A 26,276-nucleotide genomic window follows, 5' to 3' on the forward strand; every position below is an offset into this window, starting at 1 on the left:
CATTTAACACTTAAGTTAAAGTTACTTTTGAATATGGACGGAATTTTGTAATCGATGACAGGAAAAAAGAACGTCAACAAAAACAAAGTAAGAGACGTTTGAGCAATGTACAGGTGCCAGTGACGTTGAGGGTCATAACTCATTAGAGCCACACAGCAGCTGACCAGCTAACAAGTCGCAACTCATGTTGTATTCTTCGGGACCTTCTAATACAGGTCCAGTACTTAGAAGAAGGTCCCAAACCTATCAAACTACACAATTAAAAATCTTTTTTTTAAATTAGGTTAAGTTTACCAGTACTTTTGAAATGTCCAGTAGTGTTACAATTAAAGTAAACTTTAGTTGTGATAATTAAAGTGGAAAACTTATGACGGAAATATCGTTGGACATACATAAAAAAAAGACATACATACAGCCGAACGTTCTACGTTCGGCTGTATGTATGTCTTTTTAGAAGTCGGTTAAACATTAAAGTTACGAAGGTTCCAACCACGCCTTAGTCCAATGTCAACATAATCTTGATTATTAAATAAACATTGTTGTTTGTATTATACATTTAAGGACATATGCTAGTTAGAACTCTGTAGCATCACCGGATTGTTTCGCTCGCAAACTGTTATGAGGCGCGACGGTGCTTTTCCGAAGGCTAGGTGGCTCTTATGAGCTGTGAACTTATGTGAATTCACACTGACTCCCACAACTAAGATGAATCTTCTTATATTTTTATATTGAAATCCGTCAGACGGTATAGAATGCCTGCACAGTTAATTTTATGCACTGTGTGCAAAGCTGCAAGCATCTACTGTCAATAAAATCCTACTAATATTATAAACGCAAAGGTTTGTATGTATGTTTGGATGTTTGTTACTCTTTAACGCCGCTACTACTGAAGCGATTTGGCTGAAATTTGGAATGGAAATAGATTTTACTCAAGATTAACACATACGCTACTTTTTATGCCGATAAAATTCATGGTTTCAAGATATTTGCTAAAACTGATGATTTTGATGATATGAATGTTTGTTACTCTTTCACGCCTCGACTACTTAACCGAATTAGCTGTTTAGTATTGAGATATATTATAGCATGGATTAACACATAGGCTACTTTTTATCCCAGAAAAATCCATGGTTCTGGAGGGATTTGGGAAAAACTAAATTTCACGCGGACGAAGTCGGGCGTCCGTTACTGGAAAATAATATTTAATGTGTGCGAGCTCTCTAATATGATATAGTAACACAGTGGTGCTACTTCAATTTGTCGGCCTTTTTAAAGAATATTTCCCTCATTTCTTTTAAATATCAATATTCCCATTAATATTTTCCGGGGATTGATCTATGACCTCTCGGTGATGAGTCAAGCCTCTTTACAATTTAGCTATTGACGCTTTAGTTTATAGTAAAACTAGCTGGTGCTGCGCGGTTTCATCCGCGTGGTTCCAGTTCCCGTAGGAATACGGGGATAATATATAGCCTTCCTAGATAAATGGGCTATCTAACACTGAAAGAATTTTTCAAATCGGACCAGTAGTTCCTGAGATTAGCGCGTTCAAACTAACGAACTCTTCAGCTTTATAATACTAGTATAGATAAATACCTAAACAAAATATAAAACCAGTTAATCATTATTTATTCATAATGAACTACCACAAAGTAATACCTAAGATCATCAAATCCATGAGAGATACATTAAATTGGTTTAGTAATGATTTTCTATGATGATTCAGCAAAAGATGATTTTAAATCAATCTCTTCGAAGGAAGGAAAAGTTACGGAATAACCGAGATTAGGATCTAAATTAGGGATGCGAGGAAAAACAAGTAGGTATCTGAGTCAGCATTGTTTAGAACTTATGGTGTAGCAACGTGACTTGGTTGTCACGACATATACGTCCAGTTTGTTGTTGCCGCGATACCGCGTTCAGTAGCGATATTCTGTAACGATGGTCTTATAACTCCATAGTGTGAGCCTTGAAGTCACTTCTATCTGTCTTTGTCTAACACCGTGTCTATACTAATATTATAAAGAGGAAAACTTTGTTCGTATGTATGTTTGTTTGTTTGTTTGTTTGTTTGTTTGTTTGTTTGATTGATTGTAATGAATAGGCTCAAAAACTACTGAACCGATTTTAAAAATTATTTCCCCATTCGAAAGCTACATTATCCACAACTAACATAGGCTAAATTTTATTTTGGAAAAAATAGGGTTCCGTAAGATATTTTGGTTTTTCGGACATAAGGTGTAAAAAATCAACCAGAAAAGTAGGGTAGGGGTAGGTAGGAGTAAGGTAGAGGAAGGAGTAGTATAGGGGTAGTTACTTTCCGAAGCGGATTGTCCAACCATAAGAAGTTATCACTTCAATAATGTAGTGTCGTTATACTTCATGTGCTGTTGGATATTGCGGGTGACAGTTGGTTTCGTTCCACGGTAATAGTCGGTATTATGAACGTCATAAGGCAACTGTCACCCGCACCATTCTACAGCGCATGAAGTATAATGTCCCAGATATTGCGTAACACTGACATAGTGTAGTGCCGGTGTCACTAAACCCAAGACGGCGTTACGTCTGCCCAAGTGGCCAGCGCCACAACACGGCACTGGCCACTTTCGTTACACTTATCATCTCCGATCTTAGGGATGTTCCTAGCGTGCGTATCGATAGTGACATAAGTATTTATAAACGATATATTTAAATGAGCTCTTACTTTAAATTGATTATCTAAATGTTTTCTGCATTCACTCTATGTAACTGAAAAAATAGACAGAGGTCCTAGTGGTAGTTTGATACTGTTACTATCGCGTTAACGTAAACGCGATAGTAAAAAGAATTGTAACTGCGTCATCTAGTGGCGCTACTGCACAACTGTTTCAATTCCATATGAATTCGATTTTACGTCAACGCGATAGTAACAGTATGAAAATATTGAAAACTCCCACTAGGCACACTGATTTTTTAAATTTCCTTTCAATGATAATAAACATTATTAAGTGGATCTTCACTGCACTTGCACCAGGTCTTTTAAGCTAACTAGCTACTATTTATAAAATTAAACAAGTTGCGGCAGTAATTTTGGTCGTTTATTATTATTTGTACCATAATTGTGCCTAAAACATATCATGACACCAAATGTCTCATTTGTACAGAATTCACGCATAAGTTGGAAGTTTGAAGGACTGTAATGCTTACTTTCTATATGTCTTTTTACTGCTCTGTCTACGCCTATCAGTCTCAATTCAACGATTTGCTAGATGCATACAAAGATAATATAAATTACGGTACAGTTGATTTGTACGCGAATAGGTAGATCGAACATTCATTATTTATGTTATTGTGGAAGAGAGGTATCAGTGTTGATATAATTAAGAGAGTATTTGATGACTTGAGCTCAGTTGTTTGTTAGGCAGCGTAGACACCGTCACGCTGCCAGTCGCATAAGTGATTTTGTGCAATCATGTTTTGGGTTGTAATTATTGTCAATCATTTAGTGTGTGCATGGAGAAAATATCGGGCAATAAAGTGAGTGTTTATGCATTCTAAAAGGATCCTTTTAAACCTCCTCCCAAGCGCACAAGTCCTGGGACCTGCTCGAGGTGTTTCTTTTACCACGAAATAATGATGCAATAACTGCACTGTCGCTGCTCCTGTCACATCACATAAGCGATGAAACCGCCTTTTATATTTTATACGAGTTTATATTTCTTTACACTTTTCATTTTATCTTTGAGCTACAAATAATACAAACAATGAATAGATGTACATGCATAATCACGGGATGTTGTTGGATTACAATAAAATACAAGCATATTACAATATCTAAAAACTAATCATTAAAAGTGCAACACAATAGTTTTTAGTATGTGAAAACCTTTTAATTCACATATTTAAATACCACAAACCAAAATGTAATTATCATGTATTTCATTGTTTTCAATATCAAAATACCGAAACTAACATGCTGGCATTATATACTTTAGAATGATGAATTAATTACCTAATATAAAGCAATAAACACAACGAAGCCGGTGTGAAAATGACTATGAACACATAATAATGGTGCAAAATCGACTTCTCACTTTTAATAAAACATATTTTAGGCTACAGCAAGATTGAAATCTCGCTTGCTTTGAGAAGAACTGTCCCCAAATAAATGCATATATTTTAATCAAAATTTACTTATATTTTGGAGTTCAACTTACACATTCAACTAGAAGAATCTCTAATCTCAATTCGAATAGTTTGTGCATTATATTCATTTTAATCGTAGTCTATATATATTTTATTAAAAAAAGACTGTTCCCGCCTAGGCGTTTGTGTGTTTAATACATATTACGTTCATAGATTAGAGATAATATTATTCTGTTTAAAAACGGATAACTGACTTTGATAAGGTGTAAATTAGAATTATCAGTGATCTAGGTATTTAAACTGATATTGTTATCTTGTTTCCTATTCGCATATCGTATTTAAGGTCAGATTATTACGCGATTAATGAGATAATAACATAAAGTAGATAAACAATAATATTTGCTAATTTCAGTCCGCGACTTTTTCTGTTTATGCCTTAGAAGTCTATTCATCTCTATCAGTAGAGTAAGAAAACTTTCCATTATCCAAAAATATATACGTTTTACAAATTATTAAGTACTAGCTGACGCCGCGCGGTTTCACCCGCGTGGTTCCGGTTTCCGTAGGAATACGGGGATAATATATAGAATATAGCCTTCCTCGATAAATGGGCTATCCAACGCTGAAATAAATTTTCAAATCGGACCAGTAGTTTCTGAGATTAGCGCGTTCAATTAAACAAACTCTTCAGCTTTATAATATTAGTATAGATGTATTCTGTGGCTTTACTCCAAAACTGGAGCGTTCTCAGAAGATGTAGAATAATTGATTATACCTACTTAATACAATTTTCAACTGATTAATAACGGTCGAATTTCGAATATTTAGCGATTAGCAATGATAATGAAATTAAATATCACGTGTCTCAAACACAGAAAACATGTTGTGATAAAAAACATCGTGAGGAAACCTGCATACCTGAGAATTTTCTTAATTCTATACGTATTTGAAGTCTGGCAATCCGTATTAGGCCGGTGTGGTGTACTTAATAATGAGGGAGAGAGAAGTTATGCTAATGCCTAACCTCTCTCATTCTGAGAGGATACTCGTACTAAACGATGAGCCAAATATGGGTTGTTAACACATTCGCTGCGGTACGAGGTCAATTGACCTCGTACGTCTATCGTATACAAGAGTTAGGAGGTCGATGGACCGGACCACATAAACTTCTAGTATGAGGTCAAAAAACCTCGTACCGCACCAGAGGAAAGTATAGAAAAATCAGTGCCGCAGCGAACGTATTAATGATGTTGGTGAATGATAATGATGTGGATGTTTATCGATACTTTCAAGTCCCTTACATAGGTACGTCCCTAGCGGTCCGAGCGAGTTATGAAACGTCACCCACAAAGGTTTTGCTTTCCTTTATGTTATTTATGTCTGTCGGCCCGCCAATGCGTCACTTTTACCCATTACCGGTGACCCGACGTTATGTCACTCGAGAATTATGTCACGTTTTCAACCGGCTTTGAAGATGGAGGTTTGTGTTCGGTAAACAAACCCTTTCTGAGTTTGTTGTGGGCTCTTTTCGGATCAAGGAGCGTTTAGAATCCTCTTATTAGTTTTTAGTAATATTAAGTTTTCGACTTTAGTTATCACCATAACCTGACATTTCAAATTTGTTCGTAAACTAAGCCTAATTGAAATACATTAATTTTGAATTTGATATATAGGCACTTATTTCAAAATATTTTTTTAGATTTTTGTCTGCTTGTTCGGGTTAATTTCTGATATGTAAGCATATAAGCCGTGATAGCCCAGTGGATATTACCTCTGCCTTCTATTCGGACGGTGTGGGTTCGAATCCGGTCCGGGGCATGCACCTCCAACTTTTCGGTTATGTGCATTTTAAGAAATTAAATATCACGTGTTTTAAACGGTGAAGGAAAAACATCCTGAGGAAATCTGCATACCAGAGAATTTTCTTAATTATCTAGATGAGTGAAGTCTTCCAATCCGAATTGGGACGGCGTTGGACTACTGGCCTAACCCTTCTCATTCTGACAGGAGACTCGTACTTAACAGTAGTGAGCCGATTATGGGTTGCTAATGAATTTCTGAAACGGCTGGCCTGATTTTGACAGGACTTTCACTGGCATATAGCTGGTGTTATAATGAGTAACTTTAGTAACTTTTTATTCCGATATTATTTATAGAATATGATCTAGGCGGTTGTAACCGCGGATCACAGCTTAGTCAAACTAAATTATTGTTGGCGTTTGTTGTTTTTCCGAAAAGAAATGGCGCGTGTCCCCGTTTTTCGAGTGAATATTAAATTATTAAGTATTCGATGCGGCGATAAATCAAAATCTTGTTATACCGGACGTGGCACACAGTAGCCAATTTACGAAAGTGGTTAAAAAGTTAATAAAAGGGTGCATCAATCATATGCGGTGGGCGGGGCGGGGGAAATTTCTTGTTTGTAGAAGTAAAGTATGTTATTTTCACCGTTATTATCACAGAATAAAGATCATACAGAATGAGTATTTACAAGCAGCGCAGTGAAGCCGGTGAAATCCATAAAATAACATATTTATACCAATATTATTAAAAGGTAAAGTTTGGGGTGCTTTGGGGGGTAATCTCTGGATCATCTGAAGTGATTTTGAAAATTCTTATACAACAACTAGAAAGCCATGTTATTTGTGAGTGCCAGAGGCTATTTTTTATCCCCGTATTCTCACGGGAACGGGAATGAGAAATTCTTTTAAATGGCTCAACTGATTTTCTTCAAACATGTCTAAGAACGCTCGCACATTTCGTCATCTTTAATACAGAAAAAAACTAAATTGAAATCAGTCACGTCAATCTTATAACACGTCTCTTTTTGCGTCGGGGGTTAAAAACAAAAAAAAAAACTTTTAAATAAAGTAACAATTTTGAAATGATGAAGTCATTACCAAGCAATGGAAGAAAACACATTGCATGTTATCGGTATGGCGTAAAGAGTAATGTAATTATCAGGGCACAATGTCCAAAGCTTATCGGCGTTGTGTTGTTGTACATACAGCTGTTGTTGTAACGGATCGCATTGTGCTCGTTGAGTCAATGTTATTTGTTATTCACATAGCTGGGCATTAACTCGTTAATCCGTTAATCGTTAATTAACGAAGTTAACATTTTGATTAACGGATTAACTTTTAAGTTAACTTTAAAAAATGTTAACGGACCCGTTAACTTCCGTTAATGTGCAGAAGTCCGTTAATCGTTAATCCAATGCTTATTATTTACCGCGCGACGTGATTAACAGGTTTAGACAAGTAAGAAATTATGAAAGATTTTTTTTCAAAGAAATCAACAAATTACTATATTTATGTTAAAATTATAGAAAAAATCAACTAAAAACAAATTATGGCACTTTTTCCCAGTGCTCACCTTTATTTTTGCAATGGGGATCTCACACAATGATATAAAAATGCAATATTAACCAGTCATATTAACGGATTAACGATTAAGTTCTTCCGACATGTAACGCTTTAACGTTTAACGAAGCTAACCTTTTTTGTAGCGGACTAACGATTAACAAAGTTAACTATTTGATTAACGGTGCCCAGCTATGGTTATTCATTAATACGTACAATAACTACTTGACTTGTGCGACGTTTACAATCTTCATTGAAAGGCTGTTTTGCGAGCAACTATCGGGCCAGGGCCTCTAGCTCTTTCTACAATCGTTAACGCTTCGAAAATTAAAAAAAATATCATCATGTCAGTCATGATCAAGTTGTCAATCGGATCGGTCATTGCTATACTTTTTGTTAGTTTTCTGAAGCGTTAGCGTTTGTAGAAAGATATTCGAGGTGCCACATGGCCAGCGGCCCTGGTCTGCCTCATCGTAGGAGAGGCTTATAGGTTATAGCACGTATCACGTAGCACAGTGGATTTACAAGACGGAGAGCCTGGGTTCGATCCCCGCTGGGCAGATTGAGGTTTTCTTAAGTGGTCCAGGTCTGACTGGTGGGAGGCTTCGGCTGTGTGTTGTCACCCTAACGGCAAATACATAGCCAAGCGATTTAGTGTTCCGGTACGAAGGACCCGAAAAGAGTGTGGATTTTCATCCTCCTCCTAACAAGTTACCCGCTTCCATCTTAGATTGCATCATCACTTACTGTCAGATGAGATTGTAGTCAAGGGCTAACTTGTAAAACGTTCTTAACAATCCTGACGATGACGTAACGCCCGCACAGCCCAACAACAACAACAACAAACAACAAGGTCCCCGATAGTTCCCGCGCCAATCTCCCGCGCCAATCATCCGCGCGAAAATCCATGGTTCCCGCGCAAAGGGGAATGTCCACCAGCCCATACAACTTTGGCCCAAGAAACCCAGTTACGCCCCCCCATAAAAGTATATGGAGATGAAAATATGATGTATAAATAAGGATTTGGTTAAATAATTTTTTTAATAAAAGTTTGCTAGACATAAAAAAAAATATTTTATTTTATCACTCTCACTGCTCAAAAAGTACACCGGAGATGAAGTAACATTAAAGCTGTACATGAATAGATTTATTGTTTTATGTAACCAACAAGCTTAACAAATAAATCAATAAATGAAACAACCAACCAACCAGGCAGTGGCGTGCATATGGTTGTCGATCAGGGTATGCACTAGTAATAAAATTAAGCAAAGTGGAAAAATCTGTATTTACTAATGAAGACAACTCTGCATTAAACTTCATTCATGCATTAAAGTACTGCATATCCTATGCAGTACTTTAATGCATGAATGAAGTGCACGCCACTACTTGGAGGCCATTGGATCAGCTTCTACTAGAAGAAATTATTGTAATGATGTTAACAATTGTAAATTATAATATTGTATTACTTTTCTAAAAAAGAGTGACTGTTGAGTATCTTGCTGACTCTCCTCAGCAGAACTTGTCGTCCTATCTGGTGATGAGGTCTGTCTGTCTGTCTGGAGATGGACAAATAGTCAACCTTATTATTTAAAAAGTGCTTGTTTGCAAAACCAAGGCTTAGTTTACAAGCACTGTAAATAAATGAATTTACAAATGTATTACAGCGAGGAAAACAACATTGATTTGGAGTGTTTGTCGCTATTACATAATTATTTTCCGTTCTTCAGTTGAGCAAGATGCTGCTTTATCAGTCGTTTTCCAGCAATTTTGACAAACTTGGGATGACTCTGGATAACTGAAATAGTAATAAAATATGAAAATCCAGCAAATAATTTAATCAGAGTTTTAAAATTGGTTTACTTAGTGGATTTAATAATATTATGTTATTCCACAATTTATTCGTCGTCATCATCAACCCATATTCGGCTCACTACTGAGCTCGAGTCTCCTCTCAGAATGATAGGGGTTAGGCCAATAGTCCACCACACTGGCCCAATGCGGATTGGCAGACTTCACACACGCAGAGAATTAAGATAATTCTCTAGTATGCACAATTTATTACCGTTTTAAAATTGGTTTAGGGAGTGAAAATGTAGCAAACTGACATACAAACTCACAGTCACATTTAATATTAATCAGGAAAGTAGGATAAATATACTATAATACTTCTATGCACTAAATATTGCTTAAACAAACCATCAACAATGCAAGAAAACCTATGTGCTGTCCTACATCTGACTAGATGTTATGCCTTCTACGCCAGTAATTACACAGTAAATGTACTTTTTAATACAGCAATATTGGTTAGTCATAAAAATACACTGAGCGACACTTCAACACTTATATGGGAAACTACACTCTGTTGTGACTTGACACAATAACATGACAAAAATTATTAAAGTTATACATATTATTTCTTATGAATAATAATCGTCTTTCACATTAAAAATGGATCAAACATTATTTGTGCTGCCTGCACCTGCTGTGTACTTGTTTACGAGCATGTTTCAAACATAATGTATTCGTATTTTCGTGACATTTTATTGACAATTGATGCCAACTATAATAATTTTAATATTGATATTAACATTGATTAATGCAGCGTAAATGTACTCTTGTATTTACATCTGAGAGCTGAAATAAACTTGTAATTTTTCCGGTTCAGGGTCAACATTATTCGAATTTCGAATTTAACTTCGTTCAAGTTTTATTTATATTATAGCTGTGGTTTGAAAAATTATAATTCGGTTCAAAAAATACTGAAGGTAAACAGAAAACCGACAAAATCAGTAAATTAATTCAATGAGCAATGACATTATCTAATTAATAAAATGAGAATGACATTGACAATTATTGACATCAACAGATTATCTGTCCAAAAGTCAAATCGATGTTGCCATACGAAACACGAAAAATCGAATAACTTCGTATCGATTTCTAATTGAATAATTTTATTACTAGAATAACACGTCATTGTTTTCACCATCTTTTACACGACGCAATGGTTTTTATTGTTTTTCAATAATAAATAAAGTGATTCAAGAAGAAGGTTTATACAAGTAGTTTGTCATGATATTGCGTTTTCACCCGGACAAAATTGCGGACGCCTGCAATTTTATGTCAATGTATTATGTAAACATAATATATTATCTACAATATGTATACTATTTATACATACATAGAAATATATAGAATTTGATTTAGTTAGATCGGATGAAAGGAAAAAGTTATCGGAAGAAAGGGATTGAATATCAACTATTAAGACCACTTTGACCACTTATTTATATCAGCTTAGTATAGCTGTAGCTTGCGCGTTGGCCGATCGTGTAGCTAGCTTATATAGAGTATGGAAAAATTGTATAAAAAAACCGCATTGCACGCGCCGAAGTTACGGGCTTGCGCTACTACTCATATTATATATTATACTAGCTGACGCCGCGCGGTTTACCCGCGTGGTTCCCGTTCCCGTAGGAATGCGGAGATAATATGTAGCTTATAGCCTTCCTCGATAAATGGGTTATCTAACACTGAAAGAATTTTTCAAATCGGACCAGTAGTGCCTGAGATTAAAAAACAAACAAACAAACTCTCCAGCTTTATAATATTAGTATAGATAGTATTTAAATGGCGTAGTTGGTAATGTTTCTACGCAGTGATCCTAGGTTCTTAATGTTATGCTCGATTATTATTATTATCCATTTAAATATCGATTAAACTAAAAAAATCAGTTGAGTTCTTAGTGGTTGGTTATTGCGAAAAATATAATAGGTACTTTGATATCAAGAAACGTTTTATAATGTCGACTATGCAATGGTTTTTAAAGAGTGAGGCAGATATTATAATCAAAAACATTATAATCTATTACAACTTTTGCTTTTCCAGGTGATTTTGTTGTAGAAAAAGATCGATTATTATTATTCGGTTAAAATATTGATTAAACCAAATAAATCACTTAGCTGGCAACACTGTTCATGTTCGTGTCTTCAAAAATGTCATACAACAACTATAATATTGTCAAATATCGTTGTGAAACTTATTTTTTGGGGAAAGTTATAGCAAACCGCTATGGATAAAGTAATTTATTCATTATTAAACAAAAATTATCAAGTATTTTTTAGTTTTATGTAAAGTGGGGGGCGGGGACGAAAGGTCTGGGCCAGGAATGGACATTCCCCTTTAATTCCACGCGGACGAAATCGCGGGTGTTCGCGAGGTCAATATATTCGTGGTGAGTCTTCAGGGTAGCCAGTGCATTTTGGCATTTATGAATTGCCACTGGGAGAGGGGATTACCTACTTGATATAAAATTTGAAAATTCAAACCAATCTCCAAATCAAATCAAATCAAAATTTGTTTATTGCGAATTCAGGTTACAGTCAGATCTTATTGAAATAAACACCAAATTCCGCCTTACAGCTTGCAATATCATTATAAAAAACATTATTATTTACAATAATCAATTCACACACTCATTTGTACAGTGATTAATTAATTAGTAGGTACATTGAATATTTTAAAGAATAATTCTAATGATGCCTTTACGTCATTATAATGTCAGTTTATGTCAAAGATAAGTAAAATGATAAATTGCAAAAAAAAAAAAAATTAGTCATTAATATGGTGTATTTGTATAGTAAGACTATAATAAGTCTTGAAATCAATTGAAATTGGTTTATTCATCAAGGTACTCTTTGATGGAGTAGTATGCTTTGTTTATTAAAAAATTCTTTAATTGTTTCTTAAACCTTGCCAAGTTGGAATTATTTTTTATATTAAATGTCAGCTTATTGTAAATATTTGTTGATTGGCAAAATACACTTTTCCGAAACTGTGCTGATTTTGCAGCTTGTCCACACAACCTTAGAGGACGTCTTTTATTATTCAAGTTTTTGAAAAGTGATAGGTTAGCATGTACAAATACTGCTGTTTCAAAGATATACAGAGAAGGAAATGTCAAGATTTGTAACTCTTGAAAATGGGGTTTACAACTATCTGTCCAGTGTAGATTCCTTATTGCTCTGATGCATCTTTTCTGAGCTTTAAAAACTCTTTCTCTGTCGACTGAATTACCCCAGAACATTATTCCGTATCTCAGAGTTGATTCGACATATCCAAAATAAGCAATACGCAGTGTATTTTACCAAGGTATTTTACTAAAACGTGTGCATACTGTTTAACCTTAATAAGAAAATGATCATTGCGGTCATTCTGCACAACTAAAGCCAAATGAGTGGAGCTAAGTGTCCAATTATACCGCGCGGTACGGTGGTACCGTTGCACGGTCTACGGTTGGTACGCGGTATAATTGTGCAGAACTGTGCTTTTTAGGGTTCCGTGACTCGAAAGGAAAAACGGAACGCTTATAGAATCACTTTGTTTGACTGTCTATCTGTTTGTCCCTCTCAAGACCCTGTATCTTGGGAACTTGTAGAGGTAACTAGTTGTAAGCTAACGCCATGTACTCAGCTCTACAGTCTCTTGAAGCTTTGTGAAAATCAAATTTCTAAGTTATCTTAAAAATAGACACGGTTGTTCATGAGGTAAAGAGCGTACAGTTCATGGAATCAAAATGTATATGGTATCATCCGTTGACCTATAACTATGAAATTTGACAAGTAATACCGTTAAATACTACAGGTATATAGAAAAAACTGGAAAGTATAAGTACATTTGTAACTAAATCATAAATAAAATTGAAAATTTGGAAAAATCCCCGAAGGTCATGAAGTTCCTTCGATCAAGTCATCAATATTCTCTTTCAGTGCGCTTTCATTTGAGACCCCACTCGAGTATATTTGCAGACATTCGGTTATTCTTCCCCACTTTCACCCCCCACAACTTTTAGACAGCTCACCCGATTTTTATCAAACATGTCTAAGAACACTCGCGCATAAGTCATCAGCAGCTATGGTGTCACAGACAGACTGATAGCCACGTCAAACTTATACCTCCCTTTTTGCGTCGGGGGTTAAAAATATAATCTTTATTAAAAATACGTAATCGAGTACCTACAAAATTGTACAGAACCCTTTTTGGGTGTCCGACTCGCAATCGTCAGGTTTTTTATTATTATGCTCTATTTTAAATACAGTAATAATTGTAATCCTGCTGACCGGATTTTGGATGCAGGCAATCTCATTATTCTCACTTGAGAATGACCGGTACGATAGAGCACAGAAGTAACTTACTAATTATTGTTTTTACTTGACACCTTAACATATTTACATGGTGAAGCCTTGTACATATGTATACAGCATACATATGTACAAGGATAATTAATAAATGATTAAAATTTTTGAAACAAAAGTTTTAGGGAATTTATTTGTCTATAATATTGATAAGAAATACAAAAAAAACCCGGAAATGAGATATTTGCAAAAAAATCAATTTTTGTGACTTTTGTCAACAAATTTTAATAGACGCAGGCATCCTACCATAGTTCATGTACATATTATGTATTCTGTGGTAATATGCAGGTTTTGAAACAACTTATAGAATGCAAAAATACAAGTTAAATATATTTCTTATGTATTCAGCTGGGTATCAACCAAGCGTTAGCTTTTAGCGTTTTCTGTTCTGCGGTATCTCCGATTCCGAGATTTTTAGATATAACTTGTGCACTTAATGTGCACAAGTTGACACCTGACTACTAAACACAACCAAACACAATACAATCGTCATTCGAGCCAGGTGTCAAGTTACTCTGCACGAGATGTAAGACGACTGGAGTATTAATGTGTGTATAATGTTAGATTTAGTGTGACATTATGTATTTGTTTATTTAATTATTATTGACTAATATGAGAATTGCTTTACAATAACATATTTATTATTCACATTTATAGTCATTCACATATCAATAAATGATGACATAATATTGACGTACTGACGGCATACATACATCTATACTAATATTATAAAGAGGTAAAGTTTGTAAGTTTGTAAGTTTGTCACATTTTTTAAATGGGGTAATCTTCGGAACTACTGGTCCGATTTTAAAAATTCTTTCACCAGTAGAATGCTACATTATCGGGGAGTGCTATAGGCTATATTTTATATTGGTATCATATATATTAGCCGAGTTATCACAGTTTTTGTCATACAGGTCGGACTGAAAATCTATACTTCTATACTAATATTATAAAGAGGTAAAGTTTGTAAGTTTGTAAGTTTGTCACATTTTTTAAATGGGGTAATCTTCGGAACTACTGGTCCGATTTTAAAAATTCTTTCACCAGTAGAATGCTACATTATCGGGGAGTGCTATAGGCTATATTTTATATTGGTATCATATATATTAGCCGAGTTATCACAGTTTTTGTCATACAGGTCGGACTGAAAATCCTCTTAAACAGACTTATTCGCATGCGCTGCCTTAACTATTGTGTAAAATTGAAATTAATGTATGGAGACTTTATGTATCTTTAAAAGTTCTACAAAAAAGTCCGCGACACCATATATCTATCTCCTATATATTAGCAGATATAGTACCTTTTGTGTTTTAAAAAATATTAATTTTATATACTGAGGTTTACGTCATTATTTATACAACTAAACTTTAATCCTTATTAAAATAAATTATTTAATAATCACAAGGACATTATGGAGATAAGATTTGCCCTTTACAGTATGTTAATTACTTAAATAATTTCGGAGATAATACAAAATTTCTAAAAGACGCAGAAATTCCGCTATATGACGCCCGGCGCTTTCATTTACGTAGTTCCCGTTCCCGTGTGAATATGGGGATCAAACATAGCCTATGACACTCGCAAATAACGTAGCTTTCTATTGGTAAAACAATTTTCAAAATCGGTCAAGTAGATCCAGAGATTACCTCCTACAACCACACGAACTTTACCTCTTTATATTATTAGCATAGATTCTCTTGGTCATACCACCACTCTCGAAGGACTGGACCGATTTTGCTAAGGGTAGGAGTAAGATAGAGAAGTTACAGGGTAGGTTAGGATACGGGTAGGGAAGCGTAGGGGTAGGGTAGGTTTAGGGCCGGGTTTAGGGTAGTAGTAGGGTAGGGGTAGAGGTAGGGTAGTGGTAGGGTAGAGGTACGGGTAGGTTAGGGAAGTGGTAGGGTAGGGGTAGGATAGGCGTGAGATAGGGGTACGGGTGGGATAGGGATAGGGTACGGGGAGGGTAGGGGTAGGATGGGGGTAGGGTATAGGTAAGGTAGGGGTAGGGTAGGGGTAGGTTTGGGGTAGGGTGGGGGTAGGGGTAGGTTAGATGTAGGGGTTGGGTAGGGTAGGGTTGGGTAGGGTAGGGTTGGGGTAGTGGTAGGGTAAGGGTAGGGTAGGGTAGGGTAGGGGTAGTAGTAAAGTTGACATCGAAATTTACGCGGACGAAGTCGCGGGCGTCCGCTAGTATACATATAAATAACAAGCGGACGCTCGCAGCTTGTTTAGCGTAATATTCAGTTTTTCGTAAACCCCGCGGGAACCATGAATTTTGCGGGATAAAAAGTATCCCATACGTTCATCATAATATCAGCCGACGGACGTCCACAGCAGGACATAGGCCTTTTGTAGGGACTTCCAAACATCACGATACTGAGCCACCTGCATCCAGCGAATACCTGCGACTCGCTTGATGTCGTCAGTCCATCTGGTGAGCTGGCGACCAACACTACATTTTCTAATGCGGGTTCCTTGAGACCCCAACGTCCATCGGCTCTTCGAACTATGTGCCCGCTCATTACCATTCCAGCTTCGCGACTTGCTGAGCTGAGGCGGTGAATTTAGTTCTTCTGAGGATCTCCTCATTTCTGATTCGATCACGCAGAGAGCCTTCTTATGAGGCCCATAGTTAGACTTCGGTAAAAGGCACTTCATTTCGATTTATATGTATTGATGGTACGTAGTCAACGCGCCTCATTCCCAAAAAAAAAATTGTAGTAGGTAAAATAATATCAAAAAATTCTGTAGTGAATAGTATAGTCAAAGTATAGTGAAGTCCTTGACCTTCCGACTCGACTAAATTATAAGAAACGAGTAAAACTTTATCTGTTCCATCGAAACTTAACGAATAAATGTTGTATATAATTTATGTATGGATGTATGTTCGTATCAAACACGTATGAGGTCAAGTTATTACGAAGCGTCATCGGGTCTACGTGCTATTATAGCGAAAAAAATATATAAATCATAGAATACAATAGCTGTACATTATTAGGGTTGCCACTTCTTTTATAAGTTACATTTAATTTTTTTATTGGATAGAAGCAGGCGTTACTTTGCGGAAGTTCATCATGAATATATAATAATTTATTTATTTTGCTATCAACCGCGAAAAGCCGACGAACCCATGCGACAACGTCACCCAGTTCCAACCAAATACTCTCTACGTAAGTTTCACCCCGAAACCGGAGCATCCTCAGGAGATGTTGACTCTACAACGCGCAATTGCACGTTGTAGAGTATATTTTTTTTGATGTTAGATATAGGGGTTGGTATAGTTAAAATTTTACTTTTTAGACATAAGGCATGGGGGTGGTGTATTGCTAAATCCAAGATTATGTGGTTTCAACCCTTGTCCCATGGCCGCCATTTGGAAAAATAAAGTTTGTTAAGGGCTTTTATAAGCTTTTTGGGTTTGTGAGATTTTTGTCATATAAACAAAAAAAAACCATTTGTACCACTTTTTCCAAGATACATTTTTAATTTCGGTTTAGTAGATTAGTCGTGAAAGACTAACAAAAAAACTCACTTTTGCATTTATAATGTTGGTAAGAGAGGACGACGACATAGTCAGTTTTCACAAATCCCGCGGGAGCCTTGGATTTTGCATATGTATTTTCCAGGTTAATTCAAGGAATAATCATCATTCCCAATTTCAGCCAAAACCATTTAGTAAATTTTGCGTGAAAGAGTAACAAACATCCATACATCAATACAAACTACGCGTTTACAATATTAGTGGGATAGTTGGATTAGTAGGAAATATGGATTTATATTTTCCTTAATTTTATTATTGACACTAGTAATCGAAAATTATTTAAAACACACGTAAATTAATGCAAAACTGTGGTCAGTAATGTGGATCCTGACAAGGGCACGCAAGGGCCCATTTTCCAAGACGCCCCAGTGCTATTCAACCAAGATAGTTCACAGCTTTCAGATCGCAACACAGCGATGCTTCTTGCAGCAAAAATAAGCATGACAATTGTGATTTCTCACACGAGATTTAAATGTACACCGCAAAAAAGTGACAACCCTAATTAAGACATTCGCACGCAAAAAAACAACAACACCCCACCACAATATAATTAAATAATTCACACGATTGTAACCCTTCAGTAAATGTTAATGTGGACTATAATACCGTGAAACATTTGTATGATCATCTCGAAAGTGATTTGCTTGAATGTGGTCTGATTCAAAATGAGAATCTCGCATTCAGTCAGTACGTGGTCGCCAATCGCGAGGGACGTACGTTGAATCGATTAAACCAATCGTCGACTCGATTAAAAATCGATTTAGTTCGAATAATCGTTGTGTGTAAATCACTCGTGTCTATTGGTCTAGTGTATGTGTTGTGTTTTTTGAGGAATTTATGCCTATCCGGTAAGTGTTTTAGTGTTTTTTTTTGTTTGTGTAATTTGGTGTCGTTGATTGCTAGCCGTCTACTGGTTAGGATTGGCCGTGGAAGGTCGACAGTTCGTATCCAATGCCTTCTAGAAATTATTCTTTGTTTATCGATTAATTTTATGCATTTGTGTGGTATGTAATATTCGACTGAATTTTAAATTTTTATTCATTAAATTGCGTGGAGCTATACATTTTTAGATAAAATAGAGCTTTAGCCTTCGACCTATTAAACGCTGAAGCTCTATATTATTTTATCAAATAAGGGAAGTGATTTACATAATAAATATGTAATAGGTAATAATTAAACATATTGACCTATTTTTGAAGTTAAATAATAATTATTAAATTATATTTTGCTAATATTTGTAAAAACGATTTTTAATATTAAAATTATTTATAATTAAAAATAATTTCTACACTAAACTAAGTTTTTTTTTAAAAAAAAAATAACTTTTTTGGAAATTATTTCCAAAAAATAAAAGGACTATCTATCTTTTGTCCCTTAAATAAAACTTGCAAGAAGTTCCTTCCCTATAACAATTTACGTATACCATCTCACTTTCATTTTGGAAAGCTAAACAATTTAGGATGGTGTTCTAGGTTTATAAACCAAATCCTAGAACGAAGTCGCGTATTGTACCTAGTGAAGAATGTGTATGTAGGAAATAGTAAAATCAAAAATTTTAATTGGCAGAATAAATTAATCAACTTTGTATTTTATTATGTTCCTCGTTGCACTACCGGAGTGTAAAATATATTAGAATAATATATTATAATAGTTTTTAGAATTATATATTAGAATAGTTTTTTTTTTTTATAAATACTACTGACCTTAGTCTCTAAAATATTACATGTCTGTACGATAGCCCAGTGGAAATGACCTCTGCCTCCGATTCCGGAGGGTGTGGATTCGAATCCGGTCTGGGTCATGCGCCTCCAACTTTCAAGTTGAGTGCAATTTAAGAAATTAAATATCACGTGTCTCAAACGGTGAAGGAAAAACATCGTGAGGAAACCTGCATACCAGAGAATTTTCGTAATTCTTGTGTGTGACAAATCCGCATTGGGTCAGCGTGGTGAACTATTGGCCTAACCCTTCTCATTCTAAGAGGAGACTCGAGCTCAGCAGTGAGCCCGAATATGGGTTGGTAACGATGAAAAAATAAAAAAAAATAATGTTGCTAGATAAAATGTAGTTAGGTATATAAATCTAGTACATATAGGCACAGACTACATATATGTACAAGATATAGGTATGGTACTAATTTCGTACGTAACTTAGACTCTTCTTAGAACTGTACCTACGTAGGTACTACGTATATTTGATAACGTAGGTATATTATGACGTCTACAGTTCGATTACCAGGCAAGGCAACTAAATAAAAGGTTATTTGGGTTTTTATTCAAGAAATTCTGAGTAGCAGCCTTGGTTTAATATTGAGTACCTATACGATACACTTTAAAATTTAATCGGAAAACCCCTGTTCAGAAGAAATTACTGTATGAGTAGTAGTGGCGTGCACGGGGTGTTTAACTAGGGTATGCACTATACTTATAAAATGCAAAATCCCTTCTCCAATTATGGTTTGTGATCACACCTTAGGTACTTGTACATATGTTTTCTGTGCCTTAGGGTAGGTAATGTTCTTAATATTGAGCCTCAATAGCTCAATGGTAAGAGCGGTCGGACTCATCACCGAGGAATCCCATTACCGTGGGAATATGGAGATAAAATTTTGCCTATGTTAGTCTCTGATAATGTTGCTTTCTATATGTGAAGGAATTTTTAAAATCGGTTGATAAGGTTTTAATTTAAATCGTAACAACTAAAAAATTGAAGCTAACTTGTTTATAATATTGTTTTTGAAACCCATATAAGTAGTAAATCTAAATAAAAATGGGTTTCAAAAACATCATTTCATGGAAGCGATGAATTATAAATAATGAATATACTTATATAATAAACGTTATGCATTATTTTGAAAAGCCTACTATTATTAATGGTGGTTAATTAAATAAATAATTTTCACTTAATGATAATTTTAATAAATGTTAAATTGAATTGACCTTGCGTTAAATTCTTGTCCATTTTATTATGCTGAATGTATATTTTTTTAGTGTAATTTATCTTTTACGCATACATTAGTTTATCAAATTATCAATGATATCACAGGATAATCATAATTACATGTCGGGGATAATTTGATAATTTTATCAATTAATTAAGTAGCTGAATTTATTTCAACATATAATTATAATTATTTATCTTCATTATCATTGCATAGTTGAATATGAAATCGCTTCCGCTGTTTGTTCGTTTAGATTTTTTAAATTATTCAAGGGATTTCAATACAGTTTTCGGCAATAGATACAAGTGATTCAATAGTACTTAAAATAAATAAAAAGCACGGTTGCATAAAATATAAAAACTGAAACTGAAAATAAAAAAACAAATTGTAACATGAAGTGTGTTTTGTATAGTCAATTGACAAAAACGTTTTTTCTAATAATTGTAGTTTTGTTTTATAAGGCCATGATATATGTGTAGTATGTCACTTTGAAACCCTCATGATGAACCCTTGAATTTGATACCCATATTGTATAATCGGAAATAAAATGTTTCTTTCACCTCGACTCTATAATGTCTCACAGTCGTTGTTGTTTTTTTTAACTTCACCTATCTAATAACACCAGGGTTATCAAGACAGATATCCTCGTGACTCGTGATCTGAAGCCACATAGGCTAACCACTCTAACAACGAAGTAGTTATACAAAAATTAACCGACGCCCAGCGTTTTTATCCGTTCCCGTTCCCGTGAGAATACGGAGATAAAATATAGCCTATGACACTCACGAATAACGTGGCTTTCTAGTGGTAAAAGACTTTTCAAAATCGGTTCTGTAGATCCAGAGATTAACCCCTAAAATTACCACACTTTACCTCTTTAGATTATTACTATAGATGTCTCTGATTTCTCTATTTATGTGTCTGCCAAAATAGTCCATTACTTTCTCTTGAAAGGTTTCAACGAACTGTCGTAGAAAGTTGCAAACTTTTCATTACCGTCGTTAGATGTTACGAGGCTTAGTTTATGCGATACTTAAGTGATGGTTTATGGTAGGCGTCCACTGATCCGTATCCTACGTTTTGGACGTATTACATCAAACGAATTTTAAATAAAATCCGTTCGATGCGGAATAGTGGATGCACTTGTATTACTTTCTATACAAAGTATACTAAAATCCGTTTGATGCGATGCGTCCGATACGTACGATCCGGGTCAGTGGACGCCTGCCACTAGCGCACCGAGCCGCATTGCAGCAGCATGGTGGGTCTAAACTCTGTATAATATTCTCCTGTTAGAAGAGGGGCCAGTACCGATAGGCCGCCCGCCACGAGATATATCGTGAATACCAAAAACCATTTGTCGACCAATAGCGGGCCCATCGAAAATATCGCTCTCTCTCTTTCGTCCCATCGCAGCGAAAGAGATAGTGTTAGTAAGTAATAAAGAAGTTTCCCGGCAACTGTAACATTTAGCAACGTAACGTAGAAGTTAGAGTAGAAATATACAGAGGTAAAGTTGCAGGGGATAATCTATGGATTTACTGAAGCGATTTTGAAAATTCTTTTACGACTAAAAAGTCACGTTATTTGTGAGTGTCATATATTTTATTCCCGTATTCTTTCAGGAACGGGAAATACGCGTGGTGTCGCTTTACTGAAGCGATTTTGAAAATTCTTTTACGATTAAAAAGCCACGTTATTTGTGAGTGTTATAGGATATATTTTATCCCCGTATTCTTTCGGAACGACAACTACGCTGATGAAAACGCGTGGTGTAGTTCTAGTTTAAATCTATTAATTCAATGGGTGAATTATATAACTAATGCAACAATTAAAGATTCCTTAGATTAACTAACTGCTAAACGAAAGACGTTATAATAGTGAAAGTTTTATCGAAACGAGTTTATCGAAAATAAACAAAAAACCGGTAACTTTCTGTTTCGCTAAGACTGTTGGGTTTTAGGGAGACTAAGCATTGCCCGCGACTACGTCGATGTTTGATATCTTTAAAAAAATCTTTTAGAGAACTTTGATCCTAAATTTATTAATCATAGTAGAGAGGCGTGATAGCCCAGTGGATATAACCTCTGCCTCCGATTCCGGAGGGTGTGGGTTCGAATCCGGGGCATGCACCTCCAACTTTTCAGTTGTGTGCATTTTAAGAAATTAAATATCACGTGTCTCAAACGGTGAAGGAAAACATCTCGAGGAAATCTGCATGCCAGAGAATTTTCTTAATTCTCTGCGTGTGTGAAGTTTGTCAATCCGCATTGAGCCAGCGTGGTGGACTATTGGCCTAACCCCTCTCATTCTGAGTTGATAATGATGATATATGAAATAGGGATTGTTTACATCGATTTTTACGCGGACGGAGTCGCGGGCATCTGCTAGTACCTAATATTATCCCTAAACGCAAGGATAATTTCGTAACACCACGTCAGTAACGCTGTATGTCAGTCAATGATAATTTTATACTATAGATCGGTTACGTCCCTACAAAATCACCGCAAAAAGTGATCCGAATAATAGGCTACAAAACTGAGCGCACACATGCACAATATTGTCTTTAATTCCATTATTTATTTATGTATATATAGTTCTTACACCTGAACACACAACTCGACATTATCTATACTAATATATAAAGCTGCAGAGTTTGTTTGTTTATTTGTTTGAACGCGCTAATCTGGCAGGCTATATATTATCCCCGTTTTCCTATGCGAACGGGAACCACTCGGGTAAAACTCGGGTCAACTAGTAGATGATATTTAGGTATTATTTGTTTAAATATACGTTCGTTGTTGACCACATACATTGAGATGCGGAAATTTCCTCTTTTGAGCGCCTAATTTTTCATGACCTAGTGACACATCTAACAGTATTTAACATCATTGGTGTCAGTATATGTATGTATGTATGTAAATGGTTGTATGTCGCAACTTTCCGGTTCCATCGCCTCTCTAGAATGCTTCAATCACAAACAGTTCGTAAGTTGTTTCAATGTTTATGAGTAAGTCTGCCTTATTTATTACTAGCAGAAGCCCCGCGGTTTCACCCGCGCAGTTCCCGTACCGGTGAGAATACGGAGATAAAATATAGCTTATGTCACTCACAAACAACGTGGTATTCTAATAGTAAAAGAAATTTAGTAGATCTAAAAATTACCCCCTTCAAAACCACTAGCTTTACTTCTGGATGAACCCGCGATTCGTTGGCGTTTTTTTTAATATATTCTTTACAAGTTAACCCTTCACTACAATCTCACCTGATGGTAAGTGATGATGCAATCTAAGATGGAAGTGGGCAAACTTGTTAGGAGTAGGATGATATAGATACGAGTAACGAGCGATGTTCAAAGGTAATTACAAAACGGGGTCAAATGTGACGTAGTGTTTACAAAATGAGCCTAATAAAAATTTATTTTGACATTGACTCGGAAACGAGAAAAATATGTTACAAATTAAAAAAAAAAACGCACGAACCTTGGCTTTGTTCTCCGTACCGTGCAAGCGATTATCTTGGTTCACGTCTTGAATTGAAAATATTACGATACGAGCGCTGCAGCATGGTGCGGGTGACAGTTGCCTGTATGACGTTCATAACACGTACTAATATCGCGGCAAACTTTCAAGAGTAAAATGAACTGTCACCCGCACCATGCTACAGCGCACAAACTCGGAATCTAATAACGGGTTGAGTTTATATATAGTTTTTGGCTGTAACCTAAGGCTAGTTATCATCCTACCGGCAAAAACGTACCACCAAGCGATTTAGCGTTCCGGTACGATGTCGTGTAGAAACCGAAAGGGGTGTGGATTTTCATCCTCCTCCTAACAAGTTAGCCCTCTTCCATCTTAGATTGCATCATCACTTACCTTTGGGTGAGATTGTAGTCAAGGGCTAACTTGTAAATAATAAAAAATCCTTTTATTAAGACTCTGGCTAGTTCGTTGATGACACTCATGATATGCGGGAGACGGGAGGAAAGGACTGCGCGTGTGTGTAATCATGCGTGCGGGGAAGTGAGGTGCATCAGTCGTGGGTTTTCATTCATCGCTACACGCCCCCCGTCCCGCGCGTATCGGGAGTGTTACGAACGAAGTTGCCAAGCTTTATATGTATGTATAGTCTTTGGACTCGTAGCAAGTTTCAAAGGTTCATTCATTTCAATTTAAAACAAAATGAGCATTTATCATTATTATATTTTATAGCTTTTCATAAAAGGGCGTTTATGTAAATCAAGTTTTTGTTTTCATTTATTTCCACCTCGCTGGAGCGATAGGTATATGAATATTAACATAAATAACAAAAAAAAATATTCGCAGTTATAACAGTTTTACCGTCTGGGCACTATTTTAATGCATACCTACCTACTAATTTTATAACTAATTGCTATGCTAGTCACTCACCATCCAACAAGTTCACGTGCCTGCAGCGCTAATGGAATGACATCCGACAAAACCACGATCAGTTATATTTAGTTTTATTTTACAGATTTATTTTTATTTATTTTTTCGGAAAAAATGTTGGCAACCCTAGTTCTATCCCCGATATTATTAACGTCCCGTTTCATTCCAATTATTAAAAAAACTGGAAGGATTATGTAAGATTACGGTACGTTTGTTTGTTTGCTTTAAAATATAATATAATAAATTCAACTGAACAACCAACAAACAGAATTTTTTTTTTCTAAAATTATCATAAGTGAAATATAGTTAAAGTGTAAGTATAAAATATTTGGAAAAGTAAAGATAAAAATAGTTACATTAGTCAATGTTGCCGAAGAAATGCATCTTGGCCACTTACTTTGTATCGGAAACTGAAAAAATGGAGTTCTTTATTTCCGACCATCTTGGAAAAAAAAGTGGGCCAAAGTAAAGTAAGAGTGGGTTCAAGAGAAACTTTTTATCGTCAGACGCAAAATACATTCTTTATACAACTTTATACCGCAGCTTAGCGAGCTTACAGTTAAGTAAGGAAACTAACTTGAGTCTTTTAGTTGATTGTGAGTTTCCTGTACGCACGTGCCTATCAGAATGCGCGTCGAATAAGTTTCTATTTTTAAAATTTGAGCCCAAGAAATAAATAAAATAGTTGTATATTGAAACTATTTAGAATGAAACTAGTTAGAAAAATAAAAATAGTTGTATAAGAATTTCAATATCACGTGTTTCAAACGGTGAAGGAAAAACATCGTGAGGAAACTTGCATACCAGAGAATTTTCTTGATTCTCTGGGTGTGTGAAGTCTACCAATCCGCATTGGGTCAGCGTGGTGGACTGTCAGTCTTAACCCCTCTCATTCTGAGAGGAGACTCGAGTTCACCAGTGAGCCGAATATGGGTTGATAATGATGATGATGATGATGATAATGAAACACTTGTCTTTTATAGACACCAGATATCAGCGACTGTCATCAAGTATTAATGCTTTTTTTTTCATTTTTATATAATTAATGATTTTGTGGTGTTTGGAAATCCTTACAGGGACCGTAGACTTAACGCGACCAAATGTTGTATCTCGTAAAAATAAATAAAACTATTGTCAATTTATAGCAAAGCATTCGGAAATATCGCTTACTACGACGAAGGAGATTGGACCGGGACCACTGCGGCTACTCATGGGCCGCGATTGGTTGGCATTTTGTCTATTTCACTTCGCAACTTGTGTCATAGGTTGTTGTCATGTTAGGCACACAGTACGTGGACTTTCTTCGCCGACTTTAAGTAAAAGTTCAAACTGTATGATGGCTAAACTGTAGTTTACTTCATACTAATATTGAGTGGCGTATTTGTGTCAATTATTTTTTCGCCTTTCACTTGCGGTTTTTTGTTATACACATTTATGCACGTCACTGTTTAAGTACACGAGACCTGGACGACCGAGGATTTTTGAAATATTTGCTTTGTGATTCAAAAAATAAGCTTGGAGTCAAATAGTACCGGCTTTCATCTTCACACTAGAAGGAGAATCTATCATCATCATTATCAATCCATATTCGGCTCACTGTTGAGACTACACTCAGAATCAGAGGGGTTAGGCCAATAGTCCACCACGCTGGCCCAATGCGGATTAGTAGACTTCACACACGCAGATAATTAAGAAAATTCTCTGGTATGC

At 35.7% G+C, this 26,276-nt stretch overlaps 1 protein-coding gene across 3 annotated transcripts in view; it reads left to right on the forward strand.

The window, feature by feature from the left end:
* LOC112051387 (ATP-binding cassette sub-family D member) overlaps positions 1 to 26,276 on the forward strand; it is an 89,499-nt gene that overhangs the window by 21,062 nt on the left and 42,161 nt on the right. Inside the window, exon 1 of one of the 3 annotated variants that reach the window (XM_024089998.2) lies at positions 17,895 to 18,064. The exons of the other annotated variants lie outside the window; for them this stretch is intronic. The gene's annotated coding sequence lies outside the window, so the exon portion shown is untranslated. Of the gene's footprint in view, positions 1 to 17,894; positions 18,065 to 26,276 lie in introns of those variants that run through there. 3 annotated transcript variants of the gene reach the window in all.

This window comes from Bicyclus anynana, chromosome 25 (assembly GCF_947172395.1).
Source record: "Bicyclus anynana chromosome 25, ilBicAnyn1.1, whole genome shotgun sequence".
NCBI lineage: Eukaryota > Metazoa > Arthropoda > Insecta > Lepidoptera > Nymphalidae > Bicyclus > Bicyclus anynana.